We start from the raw sequence: 20,919 nt of genomic DNA, 5'->3' as shown, positions 1-20,919 counted from the left end.
ATTCTAGAAAATGCAAACTACTCTGTAGTGACAGAAAGTGTTGCCTGGTAGGTGGGGTGGGAAGCAGTGAGAAGCAGGGATTACAAAAGGCACCAGGAAACTTTGGGTCATGATGGATACGCTCCTTATTGTGAAGTTGGTGGTAGTTGCACAGCTTTATATGTGTGTCAAAGCTTGTCAGATTGTGCACTGTAAGTATGTGAAGTGTATTGGATGCCAGCTGTATACCAATAAAGCTGCTTTTGAAATTGTTTCTAGGAAATGGAGTCCTATCCCCCAGGCTCTATGTCCTACCTCACTTTCCAGCTTCTCCTACTAAAGGATGATCACACCCAATCTTGTGTCTGTGGTGCAACCAGTCCTTTGGTATGGTAGATCCTGAGCTTTCTTTACTTCTTCTGGAAGCAAAGAAAGTATTTTAACTGGGCCACCATTCCCTCTCAGTTAATTGCCAGATGCTCTCGAGCACTGTGGACAAGCTTGCCCTCTTTTCCTGTCCTTAACCATTTAGAGGATGCCCCCCTCATGGTTCCAGTGGCAGGTTTTTGAATAGACAGCCACCCATAGTGTAGCTGGCATTTGCATTACTGCCAGGCTGAGCCATGACTCACGAGCCCCAGTGATCACAATTCTTAGACCTTTGACATGTTTTCAGGATGCTTTTCAAAATACCCATTGCTTCCACACAGGAAAGGCTGAGACAGTGACCTGCCAGGGTTTGCCCAGTCCTCTCTCAGACATTTCTTTCATTGTTCTCCAAGGAGCTTTAGAGTCCCATAGCTCTAGATCAGCAGTACGAAGCGCAGACAAATCCCCTTCTCCGGAAGTCAGCGTTATTCTAATGATGAAGTGAGAGAGTGTCATGGACATATATACACTACCAAATGTAAAATAGATAGCTAGTGGGAAGCAGCCACATAGCACAGGGAGATCAGCTCGGTGCTTTGTAACCACCTAGAGGGGTGGGATAGGGAGGGTGGGAGGGAGGGAGATGCAAGAGGTAAGAGATATGGGGATATATGTATATATACAGCTGATTCACTTTGTTATAAAGCAGAAACTAACACACCATTGTAAAGCAATTATACTTCAATAAAGATGTTTAAAAAAAAAACCCTCTAAAACCTAAGGAAGAATCGGGAATGAGTCCCGGGAATATACAGATGATGCCTGTTCTCCCATCTTACAAGGGCTCCATGCTCTAAGGGGTGAGGTAAATAGTAAAGGCCATTAGAGCAGGGCTACTCCACCCTGTGCTGGCCTAGGAATCAGGTAAGAAATTGAGAGCAATGGTTTAGAAACTTTTATAGCAAAATGCTAGGATTGTGTTAGGACTCCTGAATCTAATAATAAGAGAAGTTAGGCTTGTATTTTATATTCCTTTTACTTAAAATTCTTTTTTAGTAATTCATTTTAATTTTACAAATGGTTTGGTTCATAATGCATTGGAAATTATAAAAAAAAAATAAAGTGGCCCTTTATCACAGATCGTTTGAAAAGCGCTGAGCTCTTTTTCACAGCCTCTGAAGGGCGATTCTGGGCACCTTGCTTCCCACAGAGATGGCAGGTGACCTGTGGAGAGATGGGGACAGAGCCAGGGAGTGGGGGAGGGCAAGGGGCTTCCCCTTTGCCTCTAGTTCCTTTTCCTTTTCTGACCCAAGAACACACACATCCCTAGGGAAGCGACACAGCAAGAGTAACCAGATTAGAGACAAAATCGGAGGGGACTGCACTTAGAGGAGAGGCTGGGAATGGCAGGAGAAACTTGTGGTTATCACACACAACTCCTGACATCGGCAAATGTCCTTCACAGTGGACCTCAGGGGCAGGTGCAGGAGGAGCTGACAAATAAGGATTTGAGGGGAACCACAGCTGGAATGAAGCTGGAGTTGTGAGTCCCACTGAAGACAATCACCTACACAAAAGATGCTCATATAACCTCGGAGGAGGAGGGGAGAGGCTGGCAATCATTGCCCTGTGATATGTGAGAATACACTGCATATTCCTACGGAGTCACTGACTGGAGGAACTGTCCCTCTAGGAAGCACAGAGAAGGGCTGAACATAAGACGGACTCATTATCTATCTTAAAATAGGGAGATCAAGAAGCTGAGAGGCATCGGGAAGGACCTATAACTGAAGTCTTTGCCACCGCATTTTAGAGCTGTCTCTGCTGTCCCAGCTCTATTTTTGTTTTTTTGTAAATGTAAGGGTTTATTCTAGACTATAAACCCTATTTTATTGATCTATATGTCACTCTTTTTTTTTTTTTTACATGGATCATCATAGCATCTTTATTTTTATTTTTTTTAACATCTTTATTGGAGTATAATTGCTTTACAATGGTGTGTTAGTTTCTGCTTTATAACAAAGTGGATCAGTTATACATATACATATATCCCCATATCTCCTCCCTCTTGTGTCTCCCTCCCACCCTCCCCATCCCACCCCTCTAGGTGGTCACAAAGCACCGAGCTGATCTCCGTGGTGTGAGGTGATATTCCGGTTCCCAGGGGACATGGAAGAGCCTTCTGCCCTGCTTGCCTTTGAAGCAGTCAGCTGGCAGCCCCCTTGCTGTCCCATATTCCCGGGAGGTGGCAGGACAGGATGACACCTTCCTCTCGTTGCCTTTCTGAGGTGACTCAGTATGCCCTAGTCGCCATTGTTGACATTGAAGTACTTGACTGAGAGGAGAGAATCAGGTTGGGTGGGTTCAGGCTCTTTCATATGAGAAGAGCTTTTGTGTCTTGGCTGTGGGAAAGAAAGGAATACCCAGCCCTCTTGCTTTTTTGTGAAATTAGAGGGTGCTTTCGGCCTTACAAATTCTCCTGAAATATATCTTGGCTTTGACGGGGTGATGGCGCACGCGTGCCTGAGTGTGGCTGGCATGGGGCATTATTTCTCGTCTGACGGACTGGAGGTTCACGAAGGGTTGTAGTTAGACCCGGGGTCTCCTGTAGGTCGGAGCCACACCAGGAGGCGCGGCCTGCAGCCTGGTGGGCTACAGTAAAGCAGGGGCAGGATCAAAAACGCAGTTACCTTTCCTCTTGGGCCAAACCCAAGTTAATGCCGATGTAGTCATAGTTGCCTGCTTTGGGGGATGCTTTGCAAAGTCTGGACTCAATTGCAAGGAGTTTTAAAGAGACTGACAAAGGAGGGCAAGAGTAACATGAATGCCTTTCCCAGCTTATGCTTCAGAAACTCATAAGCCACATGGTACCTTCTGGGAATGAAGTGACTGACTCCCCTGACCCAGGAGACCCGGCTGTGGTTCTAGGTCTTTACCTCTCCCGGTTTTCCTGCTCTGAAATACCCAGAAACAGCCTGAAGTAAAATTCAACCCGTAGTCACTGCCCACCGCCCCCACCCCCACCCCCTCCCCCAAACTTGTAACTTGGTTGGCTAACAAAACTGGCCCAGTATGAAACAGCACTAGATTATGGCAAAGATCACAGGTAATACAGGTATTTCAGAAAGAGGGACTGATGTGGGTCTGAGGAATCAGGGAAGGCTCCTGGAAAAATGAGGCTTGCACTGGCACTGAGTCCTTCCCTCCTTTGGAATCAGATAAGGTTTGAGTCCTGGATTTACCAGGACTTGTGTTGGACAAGTTTGTACGATCTCTGGGCCCCGGTATCCTCATCTACAAGATGGGGAAAATAACAGCCACGTCCTAGGCTTTCTGGGAGCGCTGAGTACATGCTCGCAGTGTTTGATCCCTTCCTTCATTTTCATGGCTGCAAGGAGTTCCTTCTGGGATTAATACCTGGGAATGGCTCACCAATTTGGACGCAGAACTAAGATCCGCAAGGCTGCCATTTCTCCCTGTGGGGAAGCAGTACTATAAACAAACCGTGAGTCAGTAGCTGCTTTTTCCTAACTATGCACCCAGTTTCCCTGACTGGGCTAAGTTACGTCTCTCTTAAACCAGACACTCCAAGACATAGCTTGTACCAAGAGGGATACTTTCCCCAAGTACTCACTTGGCTAAAACACTAGAGTTCTTAGTATTAATACTGCTCTCAAGTTCTTGAGCAGTTCAGCTTCCCTTCCTAGCCTCTCCTAATTTGTCAGCATTTCCCAATTTTACTATACACAAAATAGGAAGTTATAAAAATCCTAGCTCTGCACTGGAGTGCAGTTCATTCTGGAAAAACAGGCCTTGGAATAGGATGTCTTTAAAAATTTTCTTATCAGTAAGAAATTGGTCATGGAGAAGGAGAATATATAGCATAATGGATAGGAGCAGGGACTCTGCATCCAAACTACCTGGACTTGCTTCCCTGCTCTGCCATTTTTCTAGCTGTGTGACTTTGGGTAAATTATTTAACCACTCTGTGCCTTAGTTTACTCATCGGTTAAATGGGGAAATAATTGTACATATCTCATAGGGTTGCGATGAGTAAAATATATGTCAAGCAGTAAGTGGCCAGGGTAAGCAGTAAATATGTGTTGGCCATAATTAATATTATGTCCTAGTGAAATGGGGAGAAGGAAGGTTTCAGACCTTGAGGGATGCTGTGCCCTAAAGAAGAGCGTACAAAGAGAGCCAGCAATCCCAGGGCCTGGTGACAATGGGCGGCATAGAAAAGAGTACTCTTAGGAAGTTATAAGCCCGAGTGCCAAATCCTAATGAGACGGCCCAGGTTCAACCACTGACATTGAAACGGCCATCAGAGAGCCCTTTTAGAATTTGACTCTGTTCTAGACTCGGGATGCCTGGATACAGCCTCTCTGCCAGCCTGGTTCAAGACTTGTTTTGGTGCGGATGACATGCTTACACAGGACTAGTCAATAACAGGTCCTTTGTTCTGTCTCCTGGACCTCTGGGTGCCAGTGTACAGACATGTCCAGCTTGGCAGGCAGCTGGCATCTTAAGGATCCAGGTTGTTATCAGATGGACACTCACTAAACAGAGTCCCTCCCGGCCCGCTGGTGTGTGCTGCAGCGCACGTAGGCCAGCATACCTCATATCTCTGCCCAGGCAATTACATCCCAACCACCGTGCCCCATTCCAACACAGCCGGAGCCAGCTGGGACACCATGCTCGGGGTGGCAGCCAGGTATTTTTCCTCCTTTCGTCTGTTGATTCCAAAAGTATTTTCTTTCAAGCTTGGGCTCTGATTGTAATGTCCAACGTGGGAAAACAAACCCAAAAGGCAGGAACTGAGCTGCATCTGCTCGTGGTGCTGCCTTTTGCTGTTCTGAAATGAAGCCAAAAGGCACAGCCTCTGCCCTCCAGAACAGGAAGCCTGGAAGCTGTGTGTCCTCTCTACAGTGCTGCCTGCCCTGTGAGTGTATTGCATATACCTACACATTAGTGGTGTGCTATCTGGTCTGATGTTCAGATCCAGATTTAAATACTAGCGTGGGATTCAGAGTTTGAGTAAAATGCATGTCTGGGCCTGTCCCTTGGCCAGGCCCCAGGGTCTTCAGCCCACCCAGCTGGTCACCAAGGCTGGCCTCTTGCGTCAGAAGTGATCCCACGCAGTTCTGATGACTGACGGTTTATGACAACTCACCCAGGTTTGGGAAATCTCCTTGCTAATGTTTTCTTATCTCGTCAGAGAGAACCATTTTGAGTACTAACAATTGGTATCATTTATTGAACACATGCTACGCCCCAGGCAGCCTTCTAAGGGCTTTACATAGTGATTTCTCACTGTCCCACCACCAGCACTCCAATGGAGTAGTATGATCAGCTCTGCCTTACCCCTGAGGACACTGAAATGTGTTGACATTAGGAAACTTGCTCAAGGCCACCCAGGTAGGTGGTAACACCAGTATTTGAACCAGGCAACCTGATCCAGGGCACACTTCTACCCACTATAGTGCCTGCTGCTTTGGTGTCTCTCTAATCCTCTCCAAGGATTAGACCAATGCCTGATAATGACTATCCTCATTGTTATGGGTCTTATCAGCTTACGGGGCACAGAAGCTTCTCCTGGTTGACGCTTTTGGCAAATTTGCTGCATCCTTGATGTTAGGGATAATAATGCAAACGTTGAATTATTTCCTCATTGATATCTAGTACTTTGATTCAATAAATATTTAGTGAACATTTACTTTGTGCCAGGCGTTATACTAGACCTGGCAAAGAGGGCCACTACAGGGTACTTGCTTTCAAAGAATTTTCACTCTAGAAAGATAAATAATCTTCCCAAATTCCCAAGATGTCCCACAGGGCCTTCTGAGGTGGGCACTGCATTCCTCTTCAGTCTCATTGCTCTGCATTCCCTGCCTCTGTGTCCTTTGGTTTGTTGAGCTTCCTACCACCTCAGGGCCTTTGCACCTTCTGTGTCATCAGCCTGAAATACTCCACACTTTGCCTGGTCGACTCTTCCTCATTCTTCAGGTCTCATCTTAAATCACTCTTCTTTGGGATTCTCTCTAAATCCCATAGATTAGGTCAGGTTCTCCCTGTTACATCTCATCATAGTTCCCTGTGCTCTTAATTTTTGTAATTATTTGATTCATCCACCAGCTCCTTAAGGGCATGAGTAATGCTGTTCTTGTTCACCACTGTATTCCTGGTATACAGTAGGCGCTCACTAAATATTCTGAAGTGAATGAAGATTATCAGTTATTTATTAAAGCAAAAACTGGGGTATATTAGTCTCCAGAAGCAGACATCAAGACAAGATTAAACGTGCCAGGTTTTATTAGGGGGAAGGCATATGAAAAAAAATGTGGAGGGAGCTGGAGGAAGCCTAGAGACTCATCAGACTGTGATGCAAGTCTGATCCTAGAGAGAAGAAGGGATGTAAGGAGGATGGGGAGGACCATACCATACGTTCCAGTGCCTGCAGCCTGGGTAAGGTTCAGCCAGGCCATGGAGGAGATCATTGGTCAGAGGAATACCCCGTCTCCCGGGACAGCGCACTCACTCATTGGCTGGGAGCGCCGTAGGAGGCGTGTCCTGGCAGCGGCAGAGTGCAGTTCGGAGCGCGGCCGCTGCGGCGCTCGTCTGTTAAGCTCCTGGGAGGTGGGCGTCTGGGGGCTCCTCCACGTGGCAGTTCAGCGGTGAGAGGAGATGATTTCTGGTTTACAGAGAGTATTAAAATTACCAAAGGCATGTCTTCCTCAGAAGGGCGAGAATTCTTGATTCTCAGGCTCAGCAAGTATCTATTGAACTCATACTATTCTTTGACGCTGTGGAAGACACTGTCGGATCAACTCTACATGGTCTCTCCTCCAGAAGCTTATCAGCTAGCTAAGAGATAAGTAAACTCACATGCATTCTCCTGAACCTCAGTGTCCTTATTTCTAAAATGAAGATAACTCCTCCTACCTTGTGTGACATGTAACGATTAGATCCAGTGGCTTCCGTGAGTAGGGTAGGTGCTCAACAATAAGATTTGAATATGAGTTTAAAAAATAACAATTCGTTGTCTTCCCCATTGTTTCAGCTTCTCTAGTCACTTCAATTGAGCTGATGTTTTTTTAAGTTTTCGAAGAAACTTTTGGCTTAGGATGTGTGCTTTCCTTGTAATTACGCTCATCAGCAGTCCCCTGAGGCTTTTTCTTTAAACATATTTCAAGTAAAAGAACCTCAGTTTAAATGTGCGATCCGCACCAAGGGAAGATTTACCACATTTAAGGACATCTCAGGGGGAAGGCTCAGTGGTGTATGCTTGGCCCAGTGAGCTCACTGCCAGGGTTGGTTTCTTACCTCTTAACCCCAAGGCCATGTTCAGTTTGTTCTTTGTTACAGCGCAGGCATTGGGACATTGCTTGGTCAGGGTTCTTTCTGTAGATGAAGGCTCCCACCTGCAACATTTTTCTCTGGTATTACTCTTTCAGTACACTTCCCCCCCTTCCATGTTGCCTTGTGAAGCTAATCTTATCCTAGTTGCCCCCGGTGAGTTGGCCTGTTCTTTCTAGGAACTGGTTTTAATTCAACCACTATTCCCTGAGCAATTTACTAGTAAATGCGGATATTGTGCCTCAGTATTCTGATGTATAGAATGATGGGGGGCGGGGGTGGACTGGCTAAGGCATAATATGACATGAGACATAAACTACTCTTAAAAAATAATCTATATCTATATTTATATCTGTATCTCAAAGAATCATGGGAATGAAGAGGAAACAGGTTTTCCAGGTGAGAAGGCAACCTTTGATCCGGGGCTCAAGGTTAATCATCAGAGAAAGGGGTGAAAGAGATTCCATGCTGGGGAAGTAGTACAAGCAACAGCAGGTGTGTTTGCCATGCTCTAGGGAGACAAGGAGTTTGTAATGGCTGGAAGATTGGGAGGGATTCGAGTGTTCCTGAGTCTAAGGTCATGCTGCTTGCTGCACGACAGGCCAATAATCGAGAGACAAATTGTTGGGGCCAGGAATAACGACTTTATTCAGAAAGCCAGCTAACCAGGAAAATGGTGCGCTCGTGCCCTAAAGAACCATCTTGCCTGAGTTAGAATTCAGGCTCCTTTTATACTAAAAGGGGAGGGAGTAAAGTCAAACACTTCCTGGTTGCCATCAGCCTCCAGAGGGATGTGTTAATTTCCTCCCTGCAGTCATTCACAGGTGGGCCTGGTCAGGATGTTTCCTGTGAGCTAAACAAAGGTATTTTAGCTTAGTGCTCATTACCTGGGAAGCAGGGCTCCCAGAGATGGGCCATTATGTATAATTGAAGCTTATAGGCAACATCCCTTTAGTGATTAACTTGTAATAGAATACAAAAGGTTCTTCCCTATTACCCAAGGACAGATGAGAAAAGTGGGGTGGTAGGTAAACCATGGTGATCCTTGAAAATCTTGTTCAGGAGCATCATAGGTCAAGGAGAGCCACTGGTGTTTTATAAGCAGGGGACAAAGTTTGAGCTGTTTTTAGAAAACAGTGTCTAGTTAAGGACAGAAATGAGACAGGGTGAGCAGCGGTCAGAGTAGTGCAGTGATTTAGGTGAGAGATAATCGTTTCTGTAGAAATGAATGTAAGGGGCACATCTGAGAGATAGAAGGGATGTGGGAATGGAGAAGAAGAGGGCTTTGAAGGTGACCCGAGGTTTCCAGCCTGGGCATACTGGGGACAGGGGGTTGGAGAGAGGATGCCACTGAGATGGGGAACCCAGGAGGAGGGTCCACTAGGCTGGGAATGGGGATCTTCATGGAGATCACAGTGCATTTGAGGGGCTGGCAGGATGTTCACTGGGACCTGACACTGGAACTTCAGATCTGGAGCTCAAGAATGTAGTCAGGGCTGAAGATGAAGATTTGGGAGTTGTCATCACAGCGTCCTAGTTGAAATGACACATTGTTTAGCTTCCTCCGCCACCTAAAGAAGGGCTTGGGTTTCCGGCTGCATGGTTGAAGACAGGTGGACGGGTGTTTTCTGGGGCTTGAATGGCTGGTCTTGATCCCCACAACACAGTCCTTGGATCCCTGAGATTCCAAGAAAGGAGTAGGTTAACCCCATCCTCCTTTACGTAGCATAGCTTCGCCTCTTCTCCCTCAGTTGTCCAGCTTCTCATTCTGCAAACAACAGCTGGAGAGGGTGAGTGAGGGCCAATTCAACAGCTGTGCACTGGAAACCAAGAAGGCATCCGGGATGAAGATACTGTCTGGCTACAGCTGCTGCTGAGATGAGAGAGAGAGAGAGAGAGAGAGAGAGAGAGAGAGAGAGAGTGTGTGTGTGTGTGTGTGTGTGTGTGTGTGTGTGTGTGTGTGTGTGAGAGAGAGAGAGAGAGAGAGAGAAAGGGAGAGAGAAACTCATAGCAGGGAGTGCGTAAAAATTGGTGGCCAGCTAAAAAAAGAAAACCACAAAATATAATAGGCTTAATTTACTTTATTTTTCTTGTATAAAACTCTGTGGAGTCTGCACAGAGGCTCTGGTGTGGGTCTTTACAAGATGGTCAGTGAATTCCTGATAGGGAGACTTGGTGAATGTGGTCTCTTTCCAGAGGTCAAGGGCGAGACAGCTGTGGGTCTTAGGGACGGCATCAGAGGCAGCTGCCTTGGCCTCCCATTCCAGGGTCCCCGGGGTCTCCAGGGACCTCCAGGCCCTCCCGCAGCATCACCCACCGTTTGGGGTTTTCTAGAAGCAGCACTGGCCAGCCTTTTAAAAGGTGGTAAACTAGTTTTTAAAAAAGTTTTAATTCTGTACCGAAGATGATTTCACTTCATATTTTATTCCAAACCCTGGTGACTAGAACCTTTCAGGGTCCCCCGGTTGCAGGTGACCAGCTTTTGCTGACACACCCTGGCCACAGTGTCAGTGGAGGGTGTTCAGAGAGTCTGAGTTTGGCTGGAAACTGCCTCCAGGCTAATGCCTCAGGGAGAAGCACAGGGATCTAGAAATACGTGAAAAGATTAAAAGTTCAAGAAAAGGCTGTTGTCCCCAATCCCTGTGGAAGAGAGGCCTCTTCCTGGAAAGTGATTAGGGATTTGTGTGTGTGGTTTTGTTCTTGGCCAAACAAAAGTAATCTGTTTCTAATCATAACTTGGATTACCCCTCATACTAACCAGATGTTTGTTTGTCTGAGGAGGCCATTCCTCAGGTCCCAAAGAGCATGACAAACCTCCACCCGAGAGCCAGGAAACTCTTTCTAACTGCTGCCTCTTCCTGCTGGGAAAGGGCTGGAAGGAACCCTTCCCCAGTATCTGGGCTTCTTCAGCCTGTGGCTGTCCCCTTTGGTCCCTGTTGGTTCTCAAAAAAGCAGTTGCCCCCCTACTACCCGGACATTTGACAATGTTTGGTCACTTTGGGTTGTCACCATTGAGGGGAGGGATGGTGCTAGTGGCATCTAAGGTCAACGATGCTGCTAAACATCCCACAATGCACGTGACAGCCGCCCCCCCCCCCACGGCAAAGAGTCATCTGGCCTCAGATGTCAGTTGTACCCTGCAGCACAGCCAACTCTAAAACTGTACCCTCCCCAATGATGTTCGTTCCCAAACAGAGAGTTGACAAGCCTTCCGGTAGGTAGATGCTGGTAAACCACCATCAACTTTGCCAATTTCCCTGCTGTAAATGTTCTCACCATATTTGATATCAACCAACCAAGGTGGCGTCCTTAACGTGGAGTTGGGAAGAGCTGCACAGAGCTCAGGTCCCAAAGAGCATGACAAACCTCCACCCGAGAGCCAGGAAACTCCGGGCTAGTTCCCGTAAGGAGGAAGTAGCCGCCGCAAGCCAGCCTCATTCACTCACTCGGGGCCCGACGATTCGCAAACCTCAGGAAGAACAAGCAAACCAGCACACTTTTCTGAGAAGGAGTGTGGCTTTCAGAGTTGTATCAAACCACATTGGAGCCTTAGGCAAAAGGAAGAATCAGTGACACTAATCATGTCTTCGCTTAACAGTGTGAAATCTTGCTCATCATGGATGTTTTGCATTAATTTTGACTTTGAAAAAATATTGCATTAGATTTATTCTATTTATTTACTTTTTGGCCGTGCCACGTGGCCTGCGGGATCTTAGTTCCCTGACCAGGGATTGAATCCGCGCCCCTTGCAGTGGAAGCGCTGAGTCTTAACCACTGAACCGCCAGGGAGGTCCCTAGATTTTATATTATCTTTATTCCCTCTCTTCCTCCTCCTCCCTTTTATTCTTCCCCTTCTCTTTTTCCTCTGCCATCCCCTCTCCTTTTTTCGCTATTTGTAGCAGAATGTTTAAGCTGCCGGAGCCAGACCATATAGGTTCCGAGTAGCAAATTGCTCTGTCACTTAATAACCATATGACTCAGTACCTGACATATAAGTCATTGCTATTTTATATATGTATACTTTTTTGGCTAATATATAATATATACATGTATATATAATATGTATACACACATACGTATATACATATATATTTGTTAGTAAACATTGAGTGTTTACTTTGTGTTGGGCACTTTGCTAATCATTTTATATACATTATCTCATTTAACCTATACACATAGAACATGAGGTTTATGAATGAGGAAACTGAGGCCCAAAGAGGTTAAATAACATTCCCAGAGTCACACAGCTAACCAGTGGTGGAGTTGGGATACATACTAAAGCCTGTCTGATTCTAGAGCCTCCCCTTTAAACCTCATGTTGTACACGTTCCTGGGGGTCAAGCCCCTGCACAGCTTCCTCACGGGCAGTGCGGTGGGTCTGCTTTAGGGCCCCTGTCCCCGTGAAGGCCTCTAGGAACCCCCGGTGAACTCCTGTGAGCCACACCCAGGCATCGTACGCGGGCCTAGGGTTCCCATTCGGGCCAGCGCCCACCATCACAAGGCAAAGCTAGAAAGTCTGGGATTAATTAGGGGAATTTATGCTTCCTGAGGAGAGTTCTTGGGGAGAGATGAAATCCATCTGCCAGTGTCCTTTTTTCTTTTTAAAATTTTTATTTTTTGTACAGGTTTACAGGTTACACTCCATTTACAGTTATTACAAAATGTTGGCTACATTGCCCGTGTTGTACGATACATCCTTGCGCCTGTCTTACACCCAGTAGTTTGTACCTCCCACTCCCCACCCCTATATCGCAGAAATGGGAGAGACGTGATGACAGGTGCTCTGGAAGATCCACAGTTGCTCGCATTTTCTTCCACCAAATTAGAAATCTTACTTAGAAGATTCGGGATCTGTCATTAACTAGCCGCGTGTGCAGCCCAGGAGCTGTGTGACAGGTGATCCTGCTTCTTGCAGACTCCTCTAGCTCTTTGCGTCTCAAAGCAAACAAGGATGCCAAGTGAGATTTCTCTCTGAGGCAAACCCTGAATGACAGCTGCTTGTCTTTTAAGGAATCCTCACCAGACAGGGAAGGCGAGGAGAAGCACACTCTGGCTGTGGCCCACACCCATGGGGGCTACTACTCACAACAGATGGGCTGACAAATGCTCTTGCACAACATCCTGCACTAGGTCTGCCTGTCATGCTCCTTCATGGCATCCTGTACTTTTCCAGAAATCACGTATCACAACTCTGCAATCATGCAGCTATTTGCCTGATTGTTTACTATTTGTCTGCCCTCCAGACTGTAGCTTCAAGAGGGCAGGGCCTGTGTTTACTTTGTTCATTACTTTGTCTCCAGCCTGAAGCCTGGTACGCACTAGGTTAGTACTATGTTAGTAGGATGAATGAAGGAAGGAAAAACAATGAGACATAATGCATATCCAGATGGGTGGAGGGATATCCAGAAGAATAAAGTCAGGCTGGGCAAGGTCTCAAAGTCCCACTCCCCTTCCCTGAAAAGTTGAAGGCAGGGGTTCTAATATGATGCCGAAAACAGGGTAGGAATGACATTAAACCATGACTTTCCTAGAAAGGGAGCTGTGAAATACAGATGAGATTTTAAATCGTACAGATCACACCTGAAGGAGTTGAAATCTGCTTTCCAGAATATTCTGTTCACTGTAAGAACAACAAGCTATATAACGGTCTCTTGAGAAGGGTGATGTGAAGTCATGGGCCTCAAGGGGCTTTCCTGGCCCTTGGTCTGCCTCATAGGAAACACAGCTCCGTCTCTCAGGGACCACCTCGAAATGCACTGGAGCTGCCCTTCAGGCCGGGTGGAGCCTCTGGGGCTCGATGTTGGATTTGGGGGTGTGTCTCCTAGAAAGAAGCCACAGCGAATATTGAGACAGGAGCAGCCCCTGGTTTCTCCAAGGTCTTGTTTTGACTCAACACTCCAGGTGGGAGAGAAACCAGAGAGGTAGCACAAGCTAAGCAAAAGTTCATTTAAAACTTAGCCTCTTAGATTGTCCGTATCCATTAAGACAGTGACCATGAGCTTGTAGTTCACTCTCCAGGGCCAAGCAAGTTGCACTGATTTTGAAAGTAGCCAACTTTGAAGAACCAATTCACCCAATTCTAAAATGAACAGTTCTTTATGGAAGCAGTGCCGCATTTCAGGACCACAAAATGGGCTTAGGAGATGAGAAAAGAGTACTTTTGTGAAGTCAGGATATGGGGTGTCTCAGAGGAGATAGGTTAATAAAAGGAGATAGGCAACTTCACAGAAGGAAATGGATTCTCCTTTGATTAATGATGTGCAGGAAAACTTGACGTCATTATTAACGCTTATAGTGTACAGATAAAATGGGCCCCGCCCTGCTGTGAGCACAGGGCAGGATGTGAAGAATTCCACGGCTTTGTCACCATTTAATAAAGTCTCTCTCTCTCTGCATCTGCATGTGTGTGCATGTGTGTGTGTGTGTGGGGGTGTGTGTGTGTGTGTGTTAAGGGTTTCAAGAGAAATGGTGGTGGTAGTTTACAGAGTAAGACAGAATTGCTGTGTTTCTACTTTCAGCTCTTAGGGGGAAAATACGTAAGAAGGGATGATTCATTACTGTTTGAAAAGTGCTCTGAGATCCTCAGATGAAAGGTAATTAGAAGTCAGAGACGTGAGTCCTGGATGTGTGATGACAGCCTGTGATTATCTTTTGGAGTGGCGCTAGACTATCTAGAATGCGCTCCTCTCCTCCATCTCCGGCAAACAGGAAAATGGGTGCAGGGAGGGCAGGGCTGGCCGGAAGAGGAGGTGTCAGGCAAAGCCCGTAGTATTTCATATTAACCGGGAGGGAGGCAGCCTGGGGACCTGGGGTCTGCGCTGAAGCTGCATGTCTGAGTGGGACCAGGGCCTGCCTTCCTTCCCCGGGGGGGTTTGCCCCCGCCCTCCACTGCCCCTTGCAATCTGAACTCTGTTGCTTTTTAGGGTGGTCTGTTTGGTCAAGTTTTCCCAAAGGATTTAATGATCACTGTCTCGTCGCAGCGGAAACCACCTTCTGATTTTCAAGAGAACTGCAGCATTGCTTTTCTGTTGTATTGATATCTGGGTAACAATCGTCAGTCGTTAAAACCTTTATTATTCTCCGCATTTATGGATCTGCTTTTCTTAGATCATCTTTTCTTCAACGAAGTCTTATTTTGAGAGGAAGATGCTCTGTCTACTATCCAGGCCATAGCTAGAGCGATGCCACCTTGCAGGCAGGCAGCATCTCTCACTGCAGGTGCCAGGGGCAGCCGCGTGTGGTGGTCAAACCTCAACTCCAGAGGTGGCTCCAGTTCTGGATCTGCTGCCCCTACTCACAGGATTTTAGGCAAGTTATTCAACCCCTCAGAGTCACGGTTTCCTCATTTGTGACATAGAATAAGAAAGTATCTCCCTCTTTGTGTCACTGTAAGCATTTAAAGAGTAATTATGTATAACACATAATAAGGCCTCATATATAGGAAGCACCAAGTAAGTGCTTGCTGCTGCTGCTTCTATTACTCCTACTGTTATTATTATTTCCTAAAAAACTATAGGCTGATTTAGAGCAAATTATTATGAGTATTATTTCCATCATTATTACAGTCTCCTAAAGAAACTAAGGATTTAAAGCAAAATGCTCAAGTAGATAAAATTATTTTTGGTATTCTCCCACTTCTATTCTTAGTTTCTCCCTTTTCCTTTTGGCTCTTCCAAATTGCTGACACATTACCATGTGTCTGATCATTATCATGGTTTAAGGTTTTAGAGTTGTGTTAAACACATCCCCTATGAGCGTAAGCTACTTAAGGTACAAATACCTACGAGGATGAATTCACGCTTTCAAAGGAGATTGAAAGCTTGATGCTTTTCTGAAAGATGCAGTAATAAACTCTGTAGACTTCCAGAACTTTAAAGCTGGACTTCAGGGGCCATCAAGTTCAAGCCCAGAGTAGGCAAATGATTCACCCTTGGAGACAGGCATAGTTGGTTAGTGACAGGGTGGGTCTAGAGTCTTGGGTTAAATTAGTCAATAAATGAATATGGTATGACTTCTTATAAAGCTGCCTCTACTGAACTGCACTGTGGCAATATGCCATCAGTTTCCAGAAAAGGATGTTATAAGATTGCCTGTAAAACTTTTTTTATGCACTGAAGGGGGTGTTGCTGAGGATGTCATCCTGATCCTTTTTATGAGGACACTTGAGGGACCGTATCTTTTCAGGTCTAAGTACTGGGAATAGCTGGTGCTTCTGAGACAATTGTTTTCATCTGATGAATGCCCTGAACTTTTCATGTGATCATTGATCCTGGGATCAATGCTTTTTGCATTGGCCACTAGGAAGCTCAAGAACAAATTTACATTCTATCTCTGTGAATAAAAGCCAATAGCTACTACAAATTACAGATGTTCATTACAGCTGAAAACTTTGTAGGCAGTTTTTCTAAGCTGTGTTCTACTGATCACTGGCCTCCTCTGACACTATGGATATTTCCTGGGAGGAAGAGGAGTTTTGGGGTCGTTCACATTGCATACTTTACCTCCTTCTTGGATATTCATGATGTACGTATTGGTATCTTAAAGGCTCTGAGAAGTCTGACAGTTTAGAATCAAAACAAAAAGAACTTTAAAAACTGTGTTTAGCCCTGTACTTGTAAAACTTATTTGATCACAGAATCTTTTTTAAAAATTATCTCAGAAGTCTCTAATTTTATATGAAACACGTTTGGGGAATACTGTCTTCAGTAATCTGTAACCTAATCCTGTTCATTGGATCCGTGTCAGTACAAAAGTTGGCTCTTGACAGGGTAAAATGTGATTCTTTCTGCTCTTGCATAGCAGATTGAGAGTCCAGGTGTGTATATTGGACCACATGACTGATGAGGTCCCTTTGAGCTCTAAAATTTGGTGATTCCTGATTTTAAAAATGAAGAAAAGTGTCTCAAGAGTATCTGCTCATAGAATTAAGAACTTAAGTTTACTAACATGAAGACTGAAGTTAGAAATCAAAACATTGTATGTAACATTTCTGGTGCTATTTATCCATGTCTAATCTAAAAGATTGCTTTAAAAATCATGTTTATAAAAACAACTCTCAGGAGAGTTTAGAAAGATGCACATTTCCTTTGAAAAGCCTCTAAGTCGAAAGATATAAGATTTTCATCTGAACTCCTGTTTGGGTATAGAATTTACAGCCCCCCTTCCTGCTTTGATAAAGGCTTTTCTAATGGGGGTGGTGCAGCTTCATGGTGTATCTCCAGGGGGTTGTGCAACTAGATTTACTGCTGAAGCATGTGGCCCACGCAGAGACTGCATTGTTCATTCACAGGCACCTTTGCCGTTAAGACCCTTCCCTTCCACTCTCCATTAAAACTCAACAAACAAAAACCAACAGCAAGGTCCTCAAACCCTAGCCATGTAGGTATTACTTGGGTGGGAGCCTGGGACTTGCCTCAGACAACACGCCCAGCTTCTGGAATTGTTCCATCCTCTTGACCAGTGAGCCAGACCCAAGGGGAAATAGCAAGGCAGAATCCCCTTCAAAGAGGGGCAACGGGCTGCGTGCAACAAGGACAGGCTCTCATGCCTGGGTCCTTGGTTGGCATCCAGCTTCTCCCACAGCCTCCTGGACGTGGCACCATAACTCCAGTGGCTTTCATTGCCTCTCTGTGTATGACCAGGGAGGGTGTGATTTCATTATTTCTCTGGGCCACTTGTCTCTCTGAATGTATTTCTGATTTTTTCTCCCTGTCTGACTATGCCTACTATGTGCCAGGCATTATGTCACAAAAATGCATATGCCCCAGGACTTCCCTGGTGGCACAGTGGTTAAGAGTCCGCCTGCCAATGCAGGGGACACGGGTCCGAGCCCTGGTCCAGGAAGATCCCACATGCCACAGAGCAACTAAGCCTGTGCGTCACAACTACTGAGCCTGTGCTCTAGAGACCGCGAGCCACAACTACTGAGCCCACGTGCCACAACTACTGAAGCCTGCGCGCCTAGAGCCCCTGCTCCGCAACAGGAGAAGCCACCACAATGAGAAGCCCACGCACCGCAACGAAGAGTAGCCCCCGCTCGCTGCAACTAGAGAAAGCCCACACGCAGCAACAAGACCCAACACAGCCAAAAATAAATAATAAAAATAAATAAAGAAATTTATAAAAAAAAACGTGTATGCACCTGTCCTTGCCCTTGAGGAAATCACCATGTTGAAGAGCAGATGGGCACTAGAAAAAATTTTTCATCCAGTGTGACAGAGACTCCAAACAAGCCGTGTATAAAGATCAGGGAGGTAGTGATGGAGGTGACATTTGAGTCAGGTCTTAGACAATGTGCTGGACACTGATTTTTCCATTAATGGAATTACTTTTTCTGCTTAATGGCAACCAGCCTGCTAGAAGGGGAAGCATAAACCAATAACTTATTTTGGATTAACTCAGCAGACTAGCTGACCAAACCTATTAGCTAAAGGCTAGACTCTGATGTCCAGCAATTCAGTGAATATTCAGGCTTTAATTCAGTTACTGGAGGATGAGACCATCTAGAAAGTGGACTCTCTAGAATTTACTCTCAAAGTTTTCTATTGTAAAGATGTTCTAGGGATAGTTTGATTTTGGAAACTCCTGGAGTTAAGCTTTGCTTTATGTTTAATAATGCCTAGTTTCCCAATCTCATGGCAGACAGAAAATAAATGACATGTTTAAGTTGCTGTACAGATGAAAAGAAAGATCACTACTGAGGAACGAGTTTTAATGTAAATTTCAGAAGACATTATACAAAGTGCATGAACATATCGGGTAAGCTGGCTGCTGGAGTTTGCTGTTCTTTAGAGAGCTGACACTGGAAGGTGGGTAGCAGACCTAGTGCTGGGCAGAAATTTGTGGAGTTTTTTCAAGTTCCTTTTACGAGGAAAAACCATGGGTGTCAACCATGTGACATGATATCCATCACTTCCCTGGCTGTACAAATAGTTCTCTAATTTGATGTTAATAGAACTTTCACTTTAGCAAATACTCTTTTTCTTAGACTTAGCACTTCAGATCTCCTCCCACCCCCAAAAAATTCAATTTAATTATGATTTTTGGCTGTCTGTGTTTATTATATTTAGACCCGATAGTAGCTTTGTCTTCTGTTCTGTCATGGGGTTGAGATAGAATCCATCCAGCTGTTTTTCCATACCCCAAGCTTAAATGGTACCTTCACCACCAAACCATGGGACTGGCTTAACATTTGAAAGCAGCACTTATACATCAGTTTCCGATTTGAAACTTAGGATCTACTCTTTCCAGACTTGAGAGTTTTGCTTCTCACTATTTGTTATCATGCACTTCCTCTTGGCATTGCAGTGGGTACGTGTGACTCCTACCAAACCTCAAACTCCTTAAGAACAAGGAATGGGTTTCATTTGTCTTTATATTGCATAACTTATTACTTAAAGGCGGTGCTTAATAAATAATTTGTTAAACATATATTATACATTTATCCTAAAAGTTCATAAATTGGACCATCAGATGCAGGTTTCCCTGGGCAAGAGGTGAAAAAGAGAAAGTACCACGTATACAAGTGTCAGAACTTGACTTCTCTTAATAACTTTTTTTAAAAGGGCAGATAAAGGAATCTCCTTTTAAATAAATGTGAATTCCTCCCCAGCGTGATCCAAGGATCCTGATTTACTTTGTGCTCAAATGAGACACTTTGCTTTAAGATCTTTTATGTGTGGATCTTATATTGTTTCAAGAAAGATGCCATCTGAACTGTGAAGTCAAAGGCCTTCCCTCTGTGGAAGGGCTGAGGCAGAGCTGCTTCAGTATCTCTCATCTGAAGTCCCAGTTACACACTAGCTACCATTTCCTGAGCATCTGCCCTGTGCCAGGCATTCAGGCACATGATCTCATTTTAATCCTCACAAGGATTCCGAGGCTTCCATGGGGTAATGCTTCCCCAAAGCCCCACAGGGTAAACATGTTGGAAGCCAAACCTGTGAGCGAGCCTCCCCAAGTTGGCGTTCTCCCAGCGCTCCCTGTCTGGTGAGTGAAAATTTTAGCATCCACTTCCTCCAGCGAGAAATCCTCCTTCTATATCCAACTTCTGAGTCCTGCGGAGGGTAACATCCACCCATCTGTAGACTCCCTGCCAGGCTTCCGTTCCCAGCCCAGCTGCCATCTGCCCTCCGTAGTCTCCCTTGCCCTCTTCAAATCTGTCCTAATACTAAGCTGAAGTGGTCTTCTCAAAGTCACATATGACCACATGATTTTCCTGATTAAAAATCCTCCAGTGGGGGCTTCCCTGGTGGCGCAGCGGTTGAGAATCAGCCTGCCAATGCAGGGGACACGGGTTCGAGCCCCGGTCTGGGAAGATCCCACATGCCGCGGAGCAACTAGGCCCGTGAGCCACAATTACTGAGCCTGCGCGTCTGGAGCCTGTGCTCCGCAACAAGAGAGGCCGCGATAGTGAGAGGCCCGCGCACCGCGATGAAGAGTGGCCCCCGCTTGCCACAACTAGAGAAAGCCCTCGCACAGAAACGAAGACCCAACACAGCCATAAACAAATAAATAAATAAATAAACCCAAAGTTAAAAAAAAAAAAAAAAATCCTCCAGTGATTTTTCTGTTCACTCTTAGAGACCAGAGTCCTTAACCAGGCTCACTGTGGCCCTCCTGGCCTGGCCCGTGTGACCGCCCAGTCTCTCCTCATTTTCTGGGCCTCCATCCAACCAGCTGGTCCCTCAGCCTGGAATGTTCTTCTTCCCTTTCAGAGTCTAGGTTGATGCCCACTCAGCTGACGGAGCTCAGCTCAACAGTGTCTTTCCTCAAGGGACTTCTGTGTACTTTTTGGCATCGTGTGCTTCTTCCTTCATAGTGTTTTATTTTTTATATTTACTTGCTTCATTATTGGATTACCGTCTTGGCTCTCTCATGAGTCCCGTAAGCTGCGTGAGGGCAGGGACCATGTCTGTTTTTCATTCACCAGATCTTAGTGCAGAACCTGAAGGGAGCAAACAGTTGATGAGTATTTGTTGCGTAACAAATACTTGTTGCATAATGCACTAACCACTGGCAAGTGACAGAAGGGAGATTTGAACTTAAAAGTTCAATGTCCCCCGGGACTTCCCTGGCGGTCCAGTGGTTGAGACGCCATGCTTCTGCTGCAGGGAGCATTGATTCGATCCCTGGTTGGGGAACTAAGTTCCTGCATGCTGCCTGGCGCGGCCAAAAAGAAAAAAAGAAAAAAAAAGTTCAGTGTCTCCTGTCTTT

Source organism: Balaenoptera musculus, chromosome 2, assembly GCF_009873245.2.
Source record: "Balaenoptera musculus isolate JJ_BM4_2016_0621 chromosome 2, mBalMus1.pri.v3, whole genome shotgun sequence".
Taxonomy (NCBI): domain Eukaryota; kingdom Metazoa; phylum Chordata; class Mammalia; order Artiodactyla; family Balaenopteridae; genus Balaenoptera; species Balaenoptera musculus.
This window is presented reverse-complemented; position numbering follows the sequence as displayed.